At 34.1% G+C, this 20,615-nt stretch overlaps 1 pseudogene; it reads left to right on the forward strand.

Annotated features, from left to right (window-relative positions):
* The first annotated feature begins 9,818 nt into the window (after window positions 1–9,818).
* On the forward strand, window positions 9,819–16,531 carry LOC107949261 (probable L-type lectin-domain containing receptor kinase S.5; annotated as a pseudogene).
* Window positions 16,532–20,615: the final 4,084 nt, after the last annotated feature.

Genomic DNA, 20,615 nt, shown 5'->3' on the forward strand with positions numbered 1-20,615 from the left:
GAATGGATTAGACGGCATAAGCAAGAAAAAAATCTGGAATCAGGTGAACTAAGGGTAAAATGGTAAATTTTACAAAATTAAACAAATAAATTGAAATTGAAAGAGATTTCTAGGCCATTCTTCTCATAATTTCGGCCAGACAGCCATGGGAGAGAGCTTTTAAGCTGGTTTTGCACAATTTCACTGCATGTGAGTTTATTTCTTGCCCTTTTCTTATATTTTTTGTATTTTTAAGACTTTTGCAATTAGGTTCAATCATCTAATTCATTAGTTTTTGATTTGGTGGGTAAAATTAGAAGTTACCCTGGCTGACTAAGGGCAGTATATGATGAATTATTATGAAATTGAAGTTCTAATTTCATATTAAGGTTGTTTTATTAGGTCATTTTGATAGAAAATGGTATTTAAGACCTAATTGTGAAAAAGTTGTAAATTAGATGTTAGTGTTGAAATTCAGAATATCAAAGGTTGTGAAATAATTTATAATGATAAAATAAAATGTTAATTGAGAAAAAAATTAGTTCAATTGATGGGTGAAATGAGTAGGGACTAAATTGTAAAAACTATAAATTTTGGGGTAAAAGTGCAATTTCGAAATTTGAACACCATAAATTGTACAAAGATAATTAGAAGTCATGATTTATATGTACAGATTCCTTATTGAGTCTAGTTTTATTAGAAACAAACGGCATAGTCATTGAAACTATACAGGGAGATATCTGATTCATAATACACAGAGGTCAGAGCAGTCAAACCCTGAAATAGGGGATACTTTAACTAATAAACTGTACTAATTGGCCCGACCAAAAATTCTAGAAAAAAATTAGTAAATAGGTATATGAGTCTAGTTTAAGGAAAAATTTACGGAATTGGATTTCGAGTTTTAAAACTCGATATATGAATTTTTAAGCAACTGTGACGCAGTTGGACAGCTTGTCCGAATTTGTTTAAGTGCTCAAATAAGTTTAGTAATGCCTCGTGCTCGACTCCTGCGACGGTCTCGGGTAAGGAGAAGTTACATTTAGTGGTATCAGAGCAGGTTTAGTCGGTTCTCGGACTAACTTAGCATGTGTAAAAGTTTAGCTATACATGCCACTGATCTGTGATAGTGTGATGTCTTCCGACGCGTATAAGTACCGTCTTATTTAGATAGGGTACTTTGTACTCTCCAACCGAGCTGCGCTGACCATGTTCAATGTTATGTGAAGGTATTTGAGTAAAGTTATGATTATGATAAGTCTCGGTTCAGAAAAGTATGAATAAAAATTTATGATACATATGTGATAATATGTGAGATGAAAGTTCATATTGTGATAAATATCCATATTTGCTTAATGCTCATATGATGTAGTGTATGTGGCTTACTTGATAAGATGAACAGAAGAAATAGACAGTAATAGAGGTATGAATAAAGTTCATAATATCATGATACGAATGAAAATGTCATTGTCTCGATTAGACATTGAATGTTAATGATATATAATTTTTATGAGATAAAGGATTATAATGAAATGAACTTATCTATGTTAAATTGTTGGACTAAATTATATGATTGTAATGATATGTACATGATGATGTACGAAATGAAAGTTGTGATTGTGATACAAATATCTATGTTTGTTTGGCCTTATATGATGTCATGAGCATGAATTAATTTAATTAAATAAATGGATAAGTAAAGCTATCTAGAAAACATAGAATGTATGCATAAGTATATTGTCTAAATGGGACAATAGGAAAATTTGTGTAAGCCAACATGAATGTTGCATTGCCTGAATGAATGACATGATTTTGATGATGTTGCTATGATGATGGAAGTTGTGTCATATGTGTATGTATAAGAAAGTCGAGTCAGAGGTCCTACAACCCCTCCCCCTTACCGAAGTGGTACTTATAATGGAATTTCATGAGATTTGTATTGAATAAGTTTCTGGTTGAAAACCCAAAGAGTTTAGTGATAGAATAATTATAAGTATGATCAGAGATTGAAAATGAGCTGATAAGTAAAGTCAGAGCCAGTAAAGTATCGGATTGATATAAAGATTATTGGAATTATGCACTGTCCCAGTTAGAGAAGGAATTCTCTTTGGTAAATCGAATTACTCAGGTCCGAGGTCGAGAAAAGTGTAAATTGAAATTTATTCATAACTGGCCTTCTTTAGTGAATGGTTTAATATGAAATTTGTGACGGCAGAACTAGTTAGGGAAATGATATTTGAAATGTCAACTATCTGAGTGTGATAGTTATGACTGGACAGATTTAGCAGTCTCTTTTGAGATGTTCTATGTGTTTACCTGTTCTCAAAAATATTTCTATGGCTATTGATCTTCTGAAGAAATTCTTGTTATATGGGAATGTCTTTTAATCCTGGTGTTGGATGAAAGCATTGGTAGTCTGACTGGGTTATAATTTATATTGCTCTATTTCATCGGGTATTCTATTTCATTTCGACTGATAAGAATTGATGAGAGAATACGTATGATATTATGTTTCTGTTTCTTCTACTTGATGCTTCATGTGATATATATGTATGGGAAGATATATTGTTCTTGTTATACTTGATTCTAGTGGGATTAAATGATGTTTTCTTTTGGACTTTCTTTCTTTGAAGAATTATCGAGGTATTCTGTATTTTCTCTATGAGTTTGGTTTTAGATTCTCCAGCATAGTATCGTATCTTGGGTTTCTTTATCCTAGATCTCTTTCTTCTGGGTTTCTCTATCTTGGATTTCTTTATTCGATTTTCTTGTTATCTTTGTTCCATAATTTGTTAATTATGACTCATGTTCAAAGTACGTTCTTCAGCTCGTGATAATAATGTCAAATATGACTATACTTCTAATTTGGTCTTGGTAATGTGATGATTTTAGTATTGGGATTTTTTCTAATTTCTGTGTAAGGATTTGACATCAGTAAAGGCATAGGTGATAAAAGCGCGAGTTTCAGTCGGTATGGTGAATTATTTATTTGAAAGATTTCATGTGACAATTATGTCAGGATTATTTTTCTCGAGTTTGATAATAGAATTTCATTTTTGTACTGATAAAAGAGTAAATAGTCTGAACGAGAAGTGTATATTTATTAGAAAGAGTTGGATATTAGTTAAAGTCACTACGAATGAGAAGGTTTTCATCTTGTGAAAGCTGAAAAGTTTATTACATGTTGACAGAGTTCGGATAGATGAGAATATTGGTAACCGAAGCGTCTGAACTAAACTAGTCTACATTGAGCAAAGACTTCCTGACTTTCAGTAATGTACTGTTGTATGAATTGTGATGTGTTTCAAGACAGTAAGGTAATGTGATAGTTTAGAGCATTCGATGTTACATAAAATCTGAGTTGTTAAAGGGGTTAAAGCCGAGCATTGGGATCTATCAAAATTATCCTTGCCAATGTTGATATTGGGATGTAAATGAGAAGGATTATTCTTGAGAACATATCAGAATTATTTCTATGGCGGAAAGAGGAAAATGTGATGTATCCTATTCTTAAAGGTTTGGCGAGATCTATAAATCACATCGGTATTGAATGAATTCCTACTCATCAGATTCATGGAATTTCAGATCTCTTTGATTGTTGGATTTCTTGGAATTCCGGTCTCCATTAAATCAAGTTGAGATACGGGTTTTATGTCATGATATCATGGGAAACTGAGAAGGGTTGAAAATTTAAGAACAATTAAGAGATGAGTCCGTAAGCTTTCAGAATATATGAGAAATTAAAGAGATATATTGGAGGCACTGCCTGAGTGAAAGTTCTTCAGCACCGAATATGAAATTGAGGAATCTAAGTGAAGACCACTTTTCCGGTAAGATTTTCGGGGACGAAAATCCTTAAAGGGGGGAGAGTTGTAACGGCCCAAATTTCAGTGATATCGGAACAGTGATTTAAAATCACTAAATCTGACATGTGAGTTTAGATATTAGTAAGTAAATGTTAAGTGTGGTTTTAGAAATAATTTTGAATTAAATGAAATTATGTAGTATAGGAAGTTGTAGATAAAACAGAATAAAAACGAGGTATCGAGACCTCGAATTCATAAATCGAGCCATAAATATTTTTAAAAATATTTATGGAGTGTATATAAGTTAGTATTAAGTTTTCGTTAGAAAATTTTAACGTTTGGATAGTCAATTAATTAAAAATGACTAAATTGAAAAAGGTACAAAACTTGATAAAATGATTAAATGGCTCAAGTGTTAAATGAGGGAGGACTTAAAAGGCAAATTAGCCTAAAGGGAATGGATGAGACGACATAAGCAAGAAAAAAATCTGGAATCAGGTGAACTAAGGGTAAAATGGTAAATTTTACAAAATTAAACAAATAAATTGAAATTGAAAGATATTTCTAGGCCATTCTTCTCATAATTTCGGCCAGACGGCCATGGGAGAGAGCTTTTAAGCTGGTTTTGCACAATTTCACTGCATGTGAGTTTATTTCTTGCCCTTTTCTTATATTTTTTGTATTTTTAAGACTTTTGCAATTAGGTCCAATCATCTAATTCATTAGTTTTTGATTTGGTGGGTGAAATTGGAAGTTACCCTGGCTAACTAAGGGCAGTATATGATGAATTATTATGAAATTGAAGTTCTAATTTCATATTAAGGTTGTTTTATTAGGTCATTTTGATAGAAAATGGTATTTAGGACCTAATTGTGAAAAAGTTGTGAATTAGATGTTAGTGTTGAAATTCAGAATATCAAAGGTTGTGAAATAATTTATAATGATAAAATAAAATGTTAGTTGAGAAAAAAAAATTAGTTCAATTGATGGGTGAAATGAGCAGGGACTAAATTGTAAAAATTGTAAATTTTGGGGTAAAAGTGAAATTTTGAAATTTGAACACCATAAATTGTACAAAGATAATTAGAAGTCATGATTTATATGTACAGGTTCCTTATTGAGTCTAGTTTTATTAGAAACAAACGGCATAGTCATTGAAACTCTGTACAGGGAGATATCTGATTCATAATACACAGAGGTCAGAGCAGTCAAACCTTGAAACAGGGGATACTTTAACTAATAAACTGTACTAATTGGCCTGACCAAAAATTCTAGAAAAAAATTAGTAAATAGGTATATGAGTCTAGTTTAAGGAAAAATTTACGGAATTGGATTTCGAGTTTTAAAACTCGAGATATGAATTTTTAAGCAACTGTGACGCAATTGGACAGCTTGTTCGAATTTGTTTAAGTGCTCAAATAAGTTTAGTAATGCCTCGTGCTCGACTCCGGCGACGGTCTCGGGTAAGGGGGCATTACAGTATTAACCATACTGAGTTGTGAATCGTCGCACTGAGCAAACGACGTACTCAAATCCGTAAGTCGTCCATTAATTTGACATGTGTGGGTAAGTGATAGATGAGGCTAAGTGTTGAATTATGAATTGATATTTGGGTATTGAGCTCAACTAAATGAATCCATCATGTGAAATTGTGGATGACAAGAGATATGTGTATAATACTTGTTTATTGAATTGTTATGGTATTTTGGGAAGATTTATGTTTTGGGCCAATGAACTTACTAAGCTTCCAATGGTTACTTTGTGTGTTAATAATGGTTTCTGTAGATTTACGTGATATCGGTGGATCGGATCAACACATCAAGGCATATACTATCCAGATTACTTTGGTAAATTTTATTGTGCATCTTAAGTTTTATATGGCATGTATAGGGTTTAATTGAAAGGAAGTGAAGGTGTTATAAACTTAGTTATCAACATTTTTCACTAAAACAGTTTTGGACAGTAGTAGTAATCCAAATTTGAAAATTCACCAAAAATTATGGAAATCGAATTATAATTGAATAAAATATGAAATTAAATCCTAATGAGTCTAGTTTTACATAGAAAAATGGTGTAAGAAAAATAATTTCATATTATGAGATATTTTAATTTTTGTGAGACAAGATCAGAATGATTTCGGGTTCCTTTGTTCTGATTTGGAAAAATCATTAAAAATTTTAAAAAAATAATTATGAGATATAATTTATATGTTTAAAATCCTTAATGAGTCTATTTTCAAAAGAAATAAACAGGAACATCATCCAAATGCTGTATGAGGAGATAATTAATTTTTAGTGAAGAGGGGTCGAAACTGTTGGACAACAAAGCAGGGGAGACTTAAATAATAAACTGTACTTATTGGCTTGACCAAAAATTTTGAAAATTTTATGGTAAGAAGATATATGAATCTTGTTTCAGGGAAAATTAGAGGATCTTAATTTGGAGTTTCGTAGCTCAATATATAAATAATTTAGTGACTATGACTCGAGTGGACAGCTTTGATATGAACATAAATAAATAGTGGAATTATGTGTAATTATTTTGTAAATTCCAATAACATTCTGTAACCCTGTTCTAGCAACGGATGTGGGTTAGGGGTGGTACAAATTTAACATGCAACTCAAACCAACATAACTTGCATCATCACAATCAAAATTCTCAAGCATTCACATGATCAAAAACCAATTATAGAAGTCCTTAAACAGTCCACAAAAAGTCCATTTACATGAATGTCACAGTTATATTGTAAGGTCCCACATTGCCTTCCCTATTGAAGTTGAAAACATATCACTGATCAAATTTATATTGTCTTGCTTTGGATCACTTGGAAGGCTTACTTCTCCTCTTGATTCAACTATTTTTTTGCAACATATTTGTTAAAGAGTGTGAGCTTAATTAAGCTCGGTGAGTCCACATGAATGCCACAAACAAGCCACAATATCAAGCTGAATGGTGAGCATACTATAACATTATTACATGGCATAGCACAAAGCAACATCCTTGGCATTTCTTATTTATATATTGGCATTTAGTGTCCATGAAACATGTATAAAATATAAAGTATAGGATACATTGATCTCCAAACACAACCAAGGACTTAAAGAGTCTAACATATCCCGTGAAATGTAGCATGTTGCTAATACTCTCCAAACATAATCAGCATATCCCGATGAATGGAGCTAGGCTCAACATTCCTTTATCCTTCCAACATATCTTGGGCCTCAACGCCCAAACATAAACATAAAATGGTGAGTACTCACAATACTATGGTATGCCAACTATATCCAATGGTTCTAAGAGATCGCAATGCCAATATATCCATTTTAAGCACATATACTTACTATTTTATGCACACTTTCACATATCATATAACTCATGTTCATATCACATAATCAAATCTCATATAATGCACTTTCAAGTACTCACAAAATGCTAAAAAATCCATATCATATAGTGTTCATAAAATCAACAAGACTCATATCATATTCAATCATAAACACTTAACATTTTCATTAACATTTCATGATAACTCGCATAACATATCACATCTCTAAACATGATTTGCATAACGATAATAGATCAAATAAGGATGCTTACACTCGGAATTTAGGATAGGTGTTTAGGCTAACCTAAGCTCCCTAATAACTCAATGAATTGCGCCTAGAAGTAGCAATTCTAATCACTCACCGAATTGCTTTCGCCTAAACGTCAAAGGCTAGGTAAGTTTTTCTTTGCCCTTTTCCTTGCTTGTAGAAGCTCCCGATTGATCAGACACTTTTCATACATAATAAACACATAACACACTCATTATTTACAGCCTTAATTGCATTCAAACCATAGCAAAATCGCAGATCTATAGTCTCATTTCTCAATACCAAAATCTAACTCATTTTATCGAAATAAGAGGTTGTAACACTTAATTTTTGTTTTTAATCCTCGAATTTGATTTTAAACATCCTAAATGTCATGTAATTACATATCTAAGCCATCAATTTCATCTAATTTATCGGATTTAACTTTTTCGAAAAACTTAGCTTTCAAGATCATTTAAAAGAGGGAAAATGTTTGATTCATAAAATTTCTTTGACGATCTATAAAATTGAGTTTATAAACCTTCTAATTAGTTCAAAATAAGTCTAAAATCAATCTAAAACAATAGGTATACTATATTTAAGATTTCATCATTTGTAAATCATGTTTCGATTAGAAAGCATTAGATTTATTAAAATCTCGTTATAATCAATTAAAACTCAATTTGAAATAACAAGATGCTTAATTTTAATAATAGAAATAAGAATATTACCTCGATTTTGAAAATCTACAAACTGTAGATCCGATGATGAACGTGAGAAGAGATTTGAAGAAATGGGTGAAGGAAACATAGATTTTCTTTGAAATTGGGAGTTGATTTGGTGTTCAGGAGGTTAAAAAATCTTTATTGGGCTAATTTGAGAGAAAAACTTAGATCGAAAATTTAGGAAATTTTTCAAATGGAAAAGATGGAGGGAAGTGACGGATTGTTGCTTAAATAGACAACCAATTTTTAAAAATTGAACCATTTGCCTTTTAAATCAGACCTAATTTAATTAAAATTCATTTCTTCAATTATTTTCAAATCCAGCTTCATATTAAAATCCGTTTTGAATTAACTAATAATCAAACACTTAATCTTAATTTTCATACTTAAATTTTTAGTCTCTATTATTATTTTAATATTTTTACCTAATTATTACTACGAACCTAATTTTTGGTATTCAATTCATTAATCCAATTCTACTAACCTAATTTTTTAGATGTGACATCAAATTTGTCTTTATAGCAGTAAATTAAACTTTTCATTCAAATATTACAATTATTCATTTATATTTTTCTCCTAAATTTTAGAGAGCTATGAAATTTGATTATTATTGGAATTTTAAGTCTACAAGAATTATATTATTTTATGAAAAATTACAATTAAAATATGAATTATATTTTAATTTAATTAATTAATTTAAATATGAATTCATTTTTATTAAATCATTTTTTTATATTGAGTTAATTTTTTATTTTTTGAAGGATAAGTTTAGCATCATTCTAAAATTTATATATAAACCTCCATTTATTTTTTTCCATTTTTTTCTTTCAATATTTATATATAACTTTTTTATCTTAAAAATTAAAATTAAATTTTGACTTAAATTTATTAGTATAGTGGTTAAGGCGTTCATTATCGTAGGTGTAATTTAAGTTCAAAATGAGATTTATCAAGAAAATTAAAGGACGGTATTTATTGTTTAATTTAAATGGTCAATGGAAAATATTTCCTTGGCGAATTTTTTTTAAATACACTTAACAAGGAAATTCTTATTACAATTTACAAAAGAAGAAAAAAAAAGTGAGACTTAAGCAAACTTAATTAGAAATTTTCAGATGTAAAGAGAGATAGGGTTAATTTGAGGGAGATGATAATTGAAAAAGAAAAAGAAAACATAATATAAAAAAATATTTTTAAAATAAAATAATGTTTAATTGTACAATGATATGTGTTTGATTGTTAGTGAATAATCATCAATGATAACAAAAGTAGCATTGCAAAGATAAACATACTTGGATTTATTTCTTCGAATTAAGGAATATTATAACAACATGTAATAGGTTTATTATTTGATACAGATTAATGAAGTTTTTTTTTAAAATAATTATTTTAAAAAAAATATTCAACCCAACTTAAAAGATATTTGAAATTAAATCTTACCTAAAATCAATTATTTGTAAAGAGCAAGTGCAATTTTGAAAAATCTTAAGAAGGAAATTTTGGGGAAAGTTGGTACTCCAACTATTTCAAAGAGTTGAAAAATGTTAATCAAAATTAAGTGTAGAATGAGGGGGAGAAAAAGAGAAAATACAAGGAAATTGGATGATTGACCGAACATCATTTAATTTCATTTTACTTATAAAAAAACAGAAATTCCCCTCGATTTACATATTGTCGTTCATCATAAAACATTTTATGAAAAGCTGAATCCATTATTCCGTTGTTTTGCTACCAACATGCGTTCTTCACCACTACCCCCCTACTTTTTAATCCTACTTGTGTTCCTCATTCATTGTTCCATTCAAGTAAGCTGCTTTAGGTTTAATTTTCCAACCTTCGAGAAAGATGATGAAAAGCAGCTTATCTTGAGCGAGGACACTACTGACATAGAACAGAATGCCATCCAAGTTACCCCCGACTTTTCTAATGGAATATACATTGAAAATAAATCGGGTCGAGCCGTGTATAAGAAACCTTTTAGATTGTGGAGAGACAGTCACACCATTGCTTCTTTCAATACAACCTTTGTCCTCAATATCGAAAAAAAAAACATCTCCTGGGGGTGAAGGCCTAGCGTTTATAATAGCTGGGAATTCTACTCTTCCACCCAACAGCGAAGGGAGATGGCTTGGCATTGTGAACTCGAATCCGAATGGTTCCCAGGTGGTGGCGATGGAGTTCGACACAAGGAAGAGCGATGATCAGGACTTGGATGATAACCATATTGGCTTGGACATAAATAGCATAAACTCCATGTTGGGAAGAAACCGAACAACCGAAACAAAGCGAAAGCACAACCGGTGTTCTTTCTCTCCTTATAACTCCTGTCAAAAATTATGGCAAGCACAATAGCACAAGATATGTTCTCTAGCAACCTTAATCAACCACAAATCAACTAATGCAACCACAACAAAAATAAATAGAGACACCGATATTTTTACGTGGAAAACCCCTCTAAATCAAGGGTAAAAACCACGGGACTTTAGAGTCCGATAAAGAGCTCTACTATCATCAAATGTTCGACTACAAAATCACAATATCAAGCCTACAACAAGCATTCAACTCCGACAAGGCTAACAATATGTAATCTTTAGCAAAAGAGAGAAAAATGAGAGAACATCACCAAAAACATAGCTGCTGAAAAATGGGTATTTCCGACGCTACAAGTCTCGGATGAAAAATCCGACCGTACAAAGTCAAGAACACCTTATCACCTAGCTGCTGTCCAAAAATCAGCTCAATCGAACCACGGATGGACCTTCGATCGAGGAGTTGATCACTGCTGCACCAAGCTTGAAAAACTGATTTTTTTATTCTCTTTTTCTCCAACGAGCTTCAATCTCACTCTCTGTTTTTCTCTTCTTTTAAATTGAGAATTTGACACTCAATAATAATAGAAAGGCTGCCCACATCCAACACATAAAAAAATTGGTTTTTGACAAAATCAAAGAAAGACAAAACATTATGGCAGAAAATATGGGTTTCCCACATAGTGGGACCCATACCCAACAAATCTCCCCCTCCAACTATGTGGGGAATGCCTCCATGCCGGAGGTCAAACAACATGCTTCAAACTTTCCTCTTGGTAAGGCCTTCGTCAACATATCAGCACCATTATCATTAGTGTGTATCTTCTCAAGCTCTAACAGCTTAACTTCAAGAACATCTCGTATCCAATGGTACCTCACATCAATATGCTTAGATCTAGCATGAAAAGTTGAGTTCTTACCAAGATGAATAGCACTCTGGCTATCACAGTACAGGACATACTTCTCCTGAGTAAAACCAAGCTCATGCACAAACTTCTTCATCCAAAGCATCTCCTTACACGCTTCGGTTGCTGCAATGAACTCTGATTCGGTGGTGGACAATGCAACACACTTTTGCAGTCTCGATTGCCATGCCACAGCTCCCCCTGCATAAGTAATTAAGTAACCTGAAGTAGATCTCCTCGAGTCAATGTCTCCGGCCATGTCTAAATCTGTAAACCCAACAAGAACAGGTTTCTCATTGCCGAAACAAAGTTTCATGTTGGAAGTGCCACGAAGATATCTCATAATCCACTTCCCTGCATTCCAATGCTCTCTGCCTGGATTAGAAAGAAACCGACTAACTGTACCAACGGCATAAGCCAAGTTTGGTCTCGTGCAAACCATTGCGTACATCAAACTACCCACGGCTGAAGAGTAAGGAATTTTTCTGCATCTCTTCCTTCTCCTTTTCTGTGGAAGGACTATGCTTAACACTCAATCTAAAGTGCATAGCAAAGGGAGTATTCACCGCTTTAGCTTTGTCCATACTAAACCTTTGAAGTACTTTCTCAATGTACCTCTCTTGTGATAACCATAATTTCTTGGCATTTCTATCACGTGTCAGTCTTATGCCAAGAATTTGCTTTGCTGGCCCCAAATCCTTCATTGCAAAGGATTTACTCAACTCTTGTTTCAACTTCTCAATTCTAGAAGCATTCTGACCAACAATAAGCATATCATCAACATAGAGCAAAAGAATAATAAAATCATCACCAGAGAATCTCTTAACAAACACACAATGATCAGAAGTAGTCTTCTTGTAGCCTTGCTCCCCCATAACAGACTCAAACTTCTTGTACCATTGCCTTGGAGCTAGCTTCAAACCATACAAGCTCTTCTTCAATCTGCACACATAGTCCTATTTCCCTTGTGCAACAAAACCCTCTGGCTGCTCCATGTAAAGCTCTTCTTCCAAGTCACCATGAAGAAAAGCAGTTTTCACATCCATTTGTTCAACCTCTAGGTCATAACAAGCTGCCAAACTCAGTATAGTTCTGATAGAGGACATCTTCACAACCGGAGAAAATATTTCTTCAAAATCAACCCCCTTTTTCTGAGTATAACCCTTGACGACCAATCTAGCTTTGTATCGTGGAGATGAAGACTTCTCTTCTTGCTTCAACCTGTAAACCCACCGATTCTTCAAAGCTCTTTTGCCCTTAGGCAGTTTCACCAATTCAAAAGTATGGTTCTCATGCAAGGATTGAAGTTCGTCTTTCATCGCTTCAACCCACTGATCTTTGCATTCACTCTCCATAGCCTCTTTATAACATTCAGGTTCTCCCCCGTCAGTCAAAAGAACATTTTCATCAGGAGAATACCTGACAGAAGATCGTCGATCTCTGGAAGACCTTCGAAGTGGAACTGCTGGTGGAGCTATAGGTGCTTGTTGTTGATCATTCACAACATCATCCATGGGAGTACAAAGTCACCTATAGTCTGATGGTCACCACTAACATCACCATGCACATCATCCTGGATAGGATCTGGTGATGAGTCTAGGGGAACCGGATTCACATCGATCAAGTCACCACTACCTTGTGAATCCACTTTCTCCGTCTTATCAATGTCATCAATGGTCTGATCCTCAATGAAGGCAACATCTCTGCTTCTCACGAGTTTCTTTTGAACTGGATCATAGAGTCTATAACCAAACTCACCATCTAGACCATAACCAATAAAAATGCATTGTCGAGCCTTGGCATTCAACTTGGATCTTTCATCCTTTGGAACATGAACAAATGTTTTACAACCGAACACACGTAGGTGATCATATGACACGTCTTTACCAAACCAAACTCTATCTGGCACATCACCTTTCAAAGGAACACTAGGAGACAGATTTATCACATGTGTCACTGTATTTAAAGCTTCAGCCCAAAACGATCTTGGTAACTTTGCATCTGACAACAAACATCTGACTCTCTCAATCAATGTTCGGTTCATTCTTTCAGTTAACCCATTTAACTGTGGAGTCTTTGGTGGTGTTCTCTGATGTCTGATTCCCTGTCGCAGACAATACTCACGAAACGACCCTGTGTACTCGCCACCATTATCAGTACGAATGCACTTGAACTTCTTCCCAGTTTCCCTTTCAACTGATGCTTGAAACTGTTTAACCACCTCAAAGACTTGATTTTTAGACTTCAAAGTGTAAACCCATAGCTTTCTTGAACAATCATCAATGAAAGTCACAAAGTAAAGTGCACCACCATGTGATCTTACTTTTATCGGACCACAAACATCTGAATGGACCAACTCTAGCAACTCTGATTTCCTATGAGGAGGATGGCTTCTAAATGAAACTCTTCTCTGCTTTCCTGCTAGACAATGAGCATAATTCTTCAGTGTAGCATTCTTTAAACCCGAAAGTTGATTCTTCTTCGCTAAACAGCTAAGCCCCTTCTCACTCATGTGACTGAGTCGTTTATGCCACAACTCAGTTGAGTTGTCATTCAGTGTCACATTCACCGTCTCTCGAGAAGTCAAAGCTTGCATCAAGTACAAATTTGAGCTCTTCTTTCCTTGAGCCACAACCAAGGAGCGTTTAGTCAGCTTCCACTGCCCTTTACTGAAGGTGTTACAGAATCCCTCATCATCAAGCTTTCCTGCAGAAATCAAATTCAAACGGACATCCGGTGCATGTCTGACATCCTTGAGAGTTAACTTTGTTCCATTGTTACTCACCAAGCTAACATCTCCCATACCAATAACCGAAACCAAACCATCATTACCCATATTCAATACCCCAAAATCACCAGGAGTATAAGATGTGAAGAATTCCTTCCTCGACGTGACATGAAGTGATGCACCAGTATCAATCACCCAACTAGTCTCGTCGCATGCTAGGTTGACCAAATTCTCATCACAAATAACTAACAGATCTTCACGAGTAACAATAGCAACACGCTCGGATTTTTCATCGTCATTCCGATCGTGTTTATCACCACCACCTTTGTTCTCTTTCTTCCACTTGAAACAATATTTCTTAATATGACCTTTCTTACCACAATGATGACACTCAAGATTCTTGTATCTCGATCTTGACTTGCTTCGGTTTTTATCTCTACCCTTTCCATCTTTGTCTCTGTTTCTCCCCCTGTTCTCGATAACCAACACCTCGGACTGTGATGTAGAACCCTGAGATCTTCTTCTAACCTCTTCATTCAACACACCACTCTTAGCCAAATCCAAAGTAATAATACCCTGTGGGGCAGAATTAATGAGTGAGACTCGAAAGGTCTCCCAAGAGTCTGGTAGAGTAGCAAGCAACCAAAGTCCTAAAATCTCGTCATCAAATTTGACACCCATACCATGCAACTGATTCATCACACTCTGAAATTCACTAACATGGTCAGCTATAGACATTCCTTCTTTATATTTCAGCGCCATCATTTTCTTCAGCAAAAACAACTTGTTATTGCCCGACCTCGAAGCATACAAGCTTTCAAGCTTCTCCCACAATGTTCGAGTATGTGTCTCCTGATCAATGTGGTTGTAAACATTTTCTTCAACAAATTGCCGAATAAAGCCACACACTTGTTGATGCTCAAATTCCCATTCTTCATCACTTTTCGAATCGGGTTTTTGAGTAGTAAAGACCGGAAGATGCAAAGCTTTCACAAACAACAAGTCCTTCATTTTATTCCGCCAAAGTTGATAATTTGTGCCATTCAACATAATCATCTTGCTCGTATTAATTTCCATAATTATCTGTTTCTTTAACTCGCTTTGGTTTTAATATTTCAGGAGGTCGTGATTTATGGGTTCTTCTTCAATATGATGGTCAAAACTTGACTGTGAGGGTAAACGAGACTCTTGTGCTTTCTCAGCGTCTTGATCTTTCTAGGTATCTTCCAAAGGAGGTGTTTGTTGGATTCTCTGCTTCAACAAGCAATGAGACTCAGCTGAACTGTGTCAAATCCTGGGAGTTTTTCAGAACCGATATCGGAGGAGAGGGGAACTTGTTGTGGGTAGCTTGGATAATGATTGCAGTAGTGATTCTGGTGTTGTTTATTGGGGTTCTTTTTTACTTGTATTGGAGAACAGGCCCCATTGAGGAGGATCTTGAAGGTGCGCAAAAAAATATAGAAGATGAGATTAGACGTTCGGATTTTGCTCCAAAGAAGTTTCGATTCAGTGAATTGAAACAAGCAACTGGCAACTTCAGCCCCAATAACAAGCTTGGGAAAGGTGGATTCGGAACTGTGTACAAAGGGCCATGGGGAAACAAGGACGTAGCTGTGAAAAGAGTGTCGAAGAAATCAAATCAAGGCAAGCAAGAATTCATAGCGGAAGTAACAACAATTGGCAACCTCAACCACAAAAATCTCGTGAAGTTAATCGGGTGGTGCTATGAAAGGCGTGAGCTCCTTCTTGTATACGAATACATGCCAAATGGAAGCCTTGATAAGTACATATTTTGTGATAAAAAAGCAGGCATTGTGGAATCGAGATTGAATTGGGAGCAAAGGCAAAATATAATACAAGGGGCAGCTCAAGCACTCGAGTATCTTCACAATGGTTGTCAAAACCGAGTACTTCACTGTGACATAAAAGCCAGCAACATAATGTTGGACTCAGAGTTCATCGCTAAGCTAGGGGATTTCGGGTTGGCTCGAACCATTCATGAAAAAGAGAAGGCTTATCATTCCACCATAGAGATTGCTGGTACACCTAGTTATATGGCTCCGGAAACCTTTCTTACCAGCCGAGCAACGGTGGAAACCGATGTCTATTCCTTCGGCGTTCTCATCTTGGAAGTTGTTTGCAGGAGGAAACCTGGTAACAAAAGCGAGCAAAAGAATTACAATAATAGCATCGTCAATTGGGTATGGGAACACTATAAGAATGGGAAGATCACTGCCGCTGTGGATTCCAGGATGGATGGGAACTTCGTCGAGAATGAAGCCGAGCGTGTGCTGATTCTAGGATTGGCATGTTGCCATCTGAACCCACATTACAGGCCTTGTATGAGAACTGTTTCACAGGTTCTTTTGGGGGAAATTGATCCACCAGAGGTGCCTCAAGAGAGGCCTTCATTTGTTTGGCCAGCTATGCCCCCATCTTTCACTCAAATGGAGTACTCTCTTAAAGGCAGCCAACTCAATCCATTTACGGACCTCGCGGGCAGGTAAGGTCATAAGTCAACCGCAAGCTGGTTCTTTTGAGCTTGAACATACTGTAATTATGTTAATGAATACTATTTTTTTTTCAATTAGATGTCCAATCATGTAGTAAATATTGTGTTAGAAGTGTTAAAGATGAAAGTCTAAGATAATAAGATTTCAATAGTGTTTACTGTATATAGCAACTTCGATTGCAAGTTGACCATTTTAATAATTCAATACGCACATGATTAGAAACTTTACATTCCATCAAATAGAAAAATCGATCCAAAAAAATTTATATAAATAATCAATTGATTAACTAGGCATTATATTAAAGAAAAAAATACTTGGCTAAAATTTATCTATATTGTCCTTTTGAAATATAGAAATTAAAAGCATGCCAAATAATTTATTCACATTACTTATATAGACCTTTTCCTGTCTATTTATAAGCCATAATGGTTTATTAGGTTTATAAGAACAGGGGTAAAAGAATGGCTCCAGCATGAAATTGAGCCGAAAAGGTCGGTGTAGTGTAAATTGATGGATTTTTTTCTTTTATTTCTTACAGTAAATTAAGTTTTTATAGACCAAAAGACTTAACTTGAAAAGCTCATTCTTTTTTTCTCTACAACATTAGTCGTTATTTCCCATAATTTTCCCTCGAGGATTAATGATTTTGACAAACTATTGCTTAACAATTTTTTATATTTATAAATATTATATATAAATATATTTAGAAAAGTCTTTAGTTGTCAATTGGATATTATCTCGATTAGCATTAACATTGTTGTCAATATATTAACATTGTTGCCAGTATATGAGGATGGGGATTTGAGTGCGCTGAAGTATATTATTCTCTTATTTAAAGTTTGGAGAGAAGCTTCTATTTTTTTTAGATTGTAAACTAAAACTAGAAAAATATACTTAATAATTAGTAAAACTTTAAGTTTTCATGAAATAAGAATTGTCATGTGAATTAAAATTCCCATTAATCATATTATACTTATAATTTTGCTTTCCAACATAGTTGTGCGCTAATAGACTATAAGCATGACTAGATTTTTATGAGTGCTTTAGAGATTTTACCAGAAGCCTCATAGAAACAGTTCCACTTCACACTTATATAGATTAATCCATCAAGTGTTCAATGTAAATTAACACACCACCTATAAATGGTATATTTTTTTGTTAAGAGTAATTGTGTTTCGGGCAAATTGCAAGGTAAGCTTTAGGAAGGTGTTCGGATTTGTCAAACAATCCAATATGAAGTCCAAATCCTTCAAGTCCTTCAAGTTTTCAATCAAATAATCTTCTCTATTATTCTCAAACTCTCAAATGCTTAAAGAGGATTTAACTCAAAGAACAAAACACGAGATAAAAATTAAAACTTCCTAAAGAGGGCAATCAACATCCTATTGGATCTAGTGCACTAAGTGTAGTATTTTCTTCTAAGTGCATTTGTAATTTTTCGAACATATTGGTTAACAAAATTATTCATGAATTTCATTAATACTTTGTATATTGTCTTCATATGGTTTTTGCACACAAAATAAAAGGGAAGCAATTTTTTCTCATTAGTTATCTGATATTTAATTAATACTACGGTATTATGTGGTTGGATCATAATATGAAAATACAGCTCGTATTAGTTGTATTAGTAGACAAACCTAAACATGTCCTTAGTTTAATCGAAAATGAACAAACCGATTGAAAGACTAATATGTCGTCTATCAAGTACAATTGGGGAAATGCTTTGCCTTGGGTATTGAAGCGGATGACTCCCAGAAGATAGACATATAGATGTGACTGACTGGACATCGAACATGACCCAAGTAGAATATATATTAAATATGTTTATGGATTTATTCACTTTTGAAGTTCATAGTGTGGCATACCTAATGTGGATGACGGACTATATATGTGTGACTCGTATACTTTGACGTAAGAAAAAGTCTGAGTTTGAATAGATAAAGAATCGAAAGCTGGTGCGTTGGGTATATGACTTCTGCAATATGTAGTGTCATTCAGAAAGTGGAATTCATAACCCAAAATATGGGTAAATGATATCCTCTCATTGGCATTACATAGTTGATAAAAAGTAAATATAGTCACGGGGCGTTCATTTTTGTGACGAACAACTTGATTACTATTTAATAGTAATTGACTTTTCATGAAGGAAGATGTAATAGTTACCATGAGATAAAATAGGATCATATTGGAAGAACGAATGTAACACCCCTAACTCGTATCCGCTGCCAGAATAGGGTTTCAGAGCATTACTACCATTTGCAGATCACCTAAAAAAATTAAAATACTTACCGGTTCAATGCATCATATAAAATAAATATATTACCATTCAATCAACAGTTTGGCACTTGTATAAGCATCAAACAACAACATTGTTAGTATACTTGCACATATCTCATATAAATTCAACATTGATATATCTATTTTCTCGACATGTCGCACTTGAGTTTAATAATAGTCTCAACTTACATAATTTCCTTGTATCAACATATCAAAGATAATCATATATGTACATGTCATGAAACATATCATGCTCTTACCATTTCTTCACAAGCATATATCATTCATTTCATTATATCAATATTTTATGATCCATCATTTCCATATATTTTATGTATATTTATTCTGGTAATAGCTTATATCAAACTTAACATAAATTATATTCCATTTACTTATACTTATTTCGTTTATCCATTTTCATAATTATTTCATACAACGCTTTTGTACATATATTTCCATATGACCAGTTCTTGTAAACATTTCACACAACCATTTCATATAACCATTCGTCATCTGATACATTTTACCTGAATATCAATTGTTCAACAGATGTCATAGCGTCTCCCATCCACGATCTTATTTATCTTTGACGTGATGCCATAGTGTCTTTCAACTATGGTCTTACTCATTTTCTGTCATGTTGCCATGGTATCTTTCAACCATGGTCTTATTCTTTTCATGTCACGTTGCCATGGTATCTTTCAACCATGGTCTTACACATTTCATATCAGGTTGCCATGGTATCTTTCAAACATAGTCTTACACATTTCATATCAGGTTTTGATGCGGTCGTTGAGAGCACCAAAAATAACCTATTCCCTGTAAAATAATAAAAATAGAAAAAGAATAGTAAAGGGAAAGTAGGGTCGAATCCTCAGGAACCGGATTATACGAATGCTTGTTTCTCGAAATCCTGGGCAGAATTGTGCCCAAGAAAACCTGCGTTCCTGGAAAAAATAAAAAAAATAGATTTTAAGAATTGATTTTGGAAGCGAAAATAAAATTAAAACAGATTTTAAAGTTTACTGAAATTATGATTACGAAAATAATAAAAATAATAAAGAGAGTTTTAAGTGAAAAGAAATTCTTATGGGAAAGTTCCAGCCTCCGGTTGTCTCATTTCGCCTTGGGCTCAATCCTTGGCTTTTGGATGATCCTTCTCGACTCGAGTAAGCCAGTTATAGTGGAAGAGGACGCCTACGACCACCAGCTCCAAAGATTAGACTTACGATTTTTAGGAAACCTGACTCTAGCCAGTAATCTATGCTAGATCAATGCTTCTCAATGGCGAATCCCACGCCATTTTGTCTCTTTGGCTCGCCAACCTCTGACGCAGTAAGTTAACGAACCGACTATGCAGTCCTTCCAAAACATACAAAGCGGCCGCCTTTGCATATGCTGAAAAGCTTACTTCTTAAGGGCCATGGACGGAAGCGTCAGCCCGTAGTGCGGAGAAACGATGAATACTTGGCGAGAAGGCTAAGTACGGATTCTAGGCCTCAAGAACCCTTTTTAGGGAAATATTGACAACTTTTGGCTAGAAGGGTTTTTTAGTGGCTCATGATAATGGAGGGAAAGCAAATAAATAAAAATATGGAAAAAGAAATTTTATTGAAAAGAAATATGAAAGAACAAAAGACTTTTGGGGGAGAGTGTTTACAGAAAAAGATACCCCAAATAGAGTCACTTCACCCCCTATTTATAGTGCTAGGGAGATAGTCTAATTGAACTTAAATTCTAAAAAGATAAATACATTTAATTAAAGATAAACAAAGATAATTAAAATAAAATCCTAAATTTG

This window comes from Gossypium hirsutum, chromosome A01 (assembly GCF_007990345.1).
Source record: "Gossypium hirsutum isolate 1008001.06 chromosome A01, Gossypium_hirsutum_v2.1, whole genome shotgun sequence".
NCBI lineage: Eukaryota > Viridiplantae > Streptophyta > Magnoliopsida > Malvales > Malvaceae > Gossypium > Gossypium hirsutum.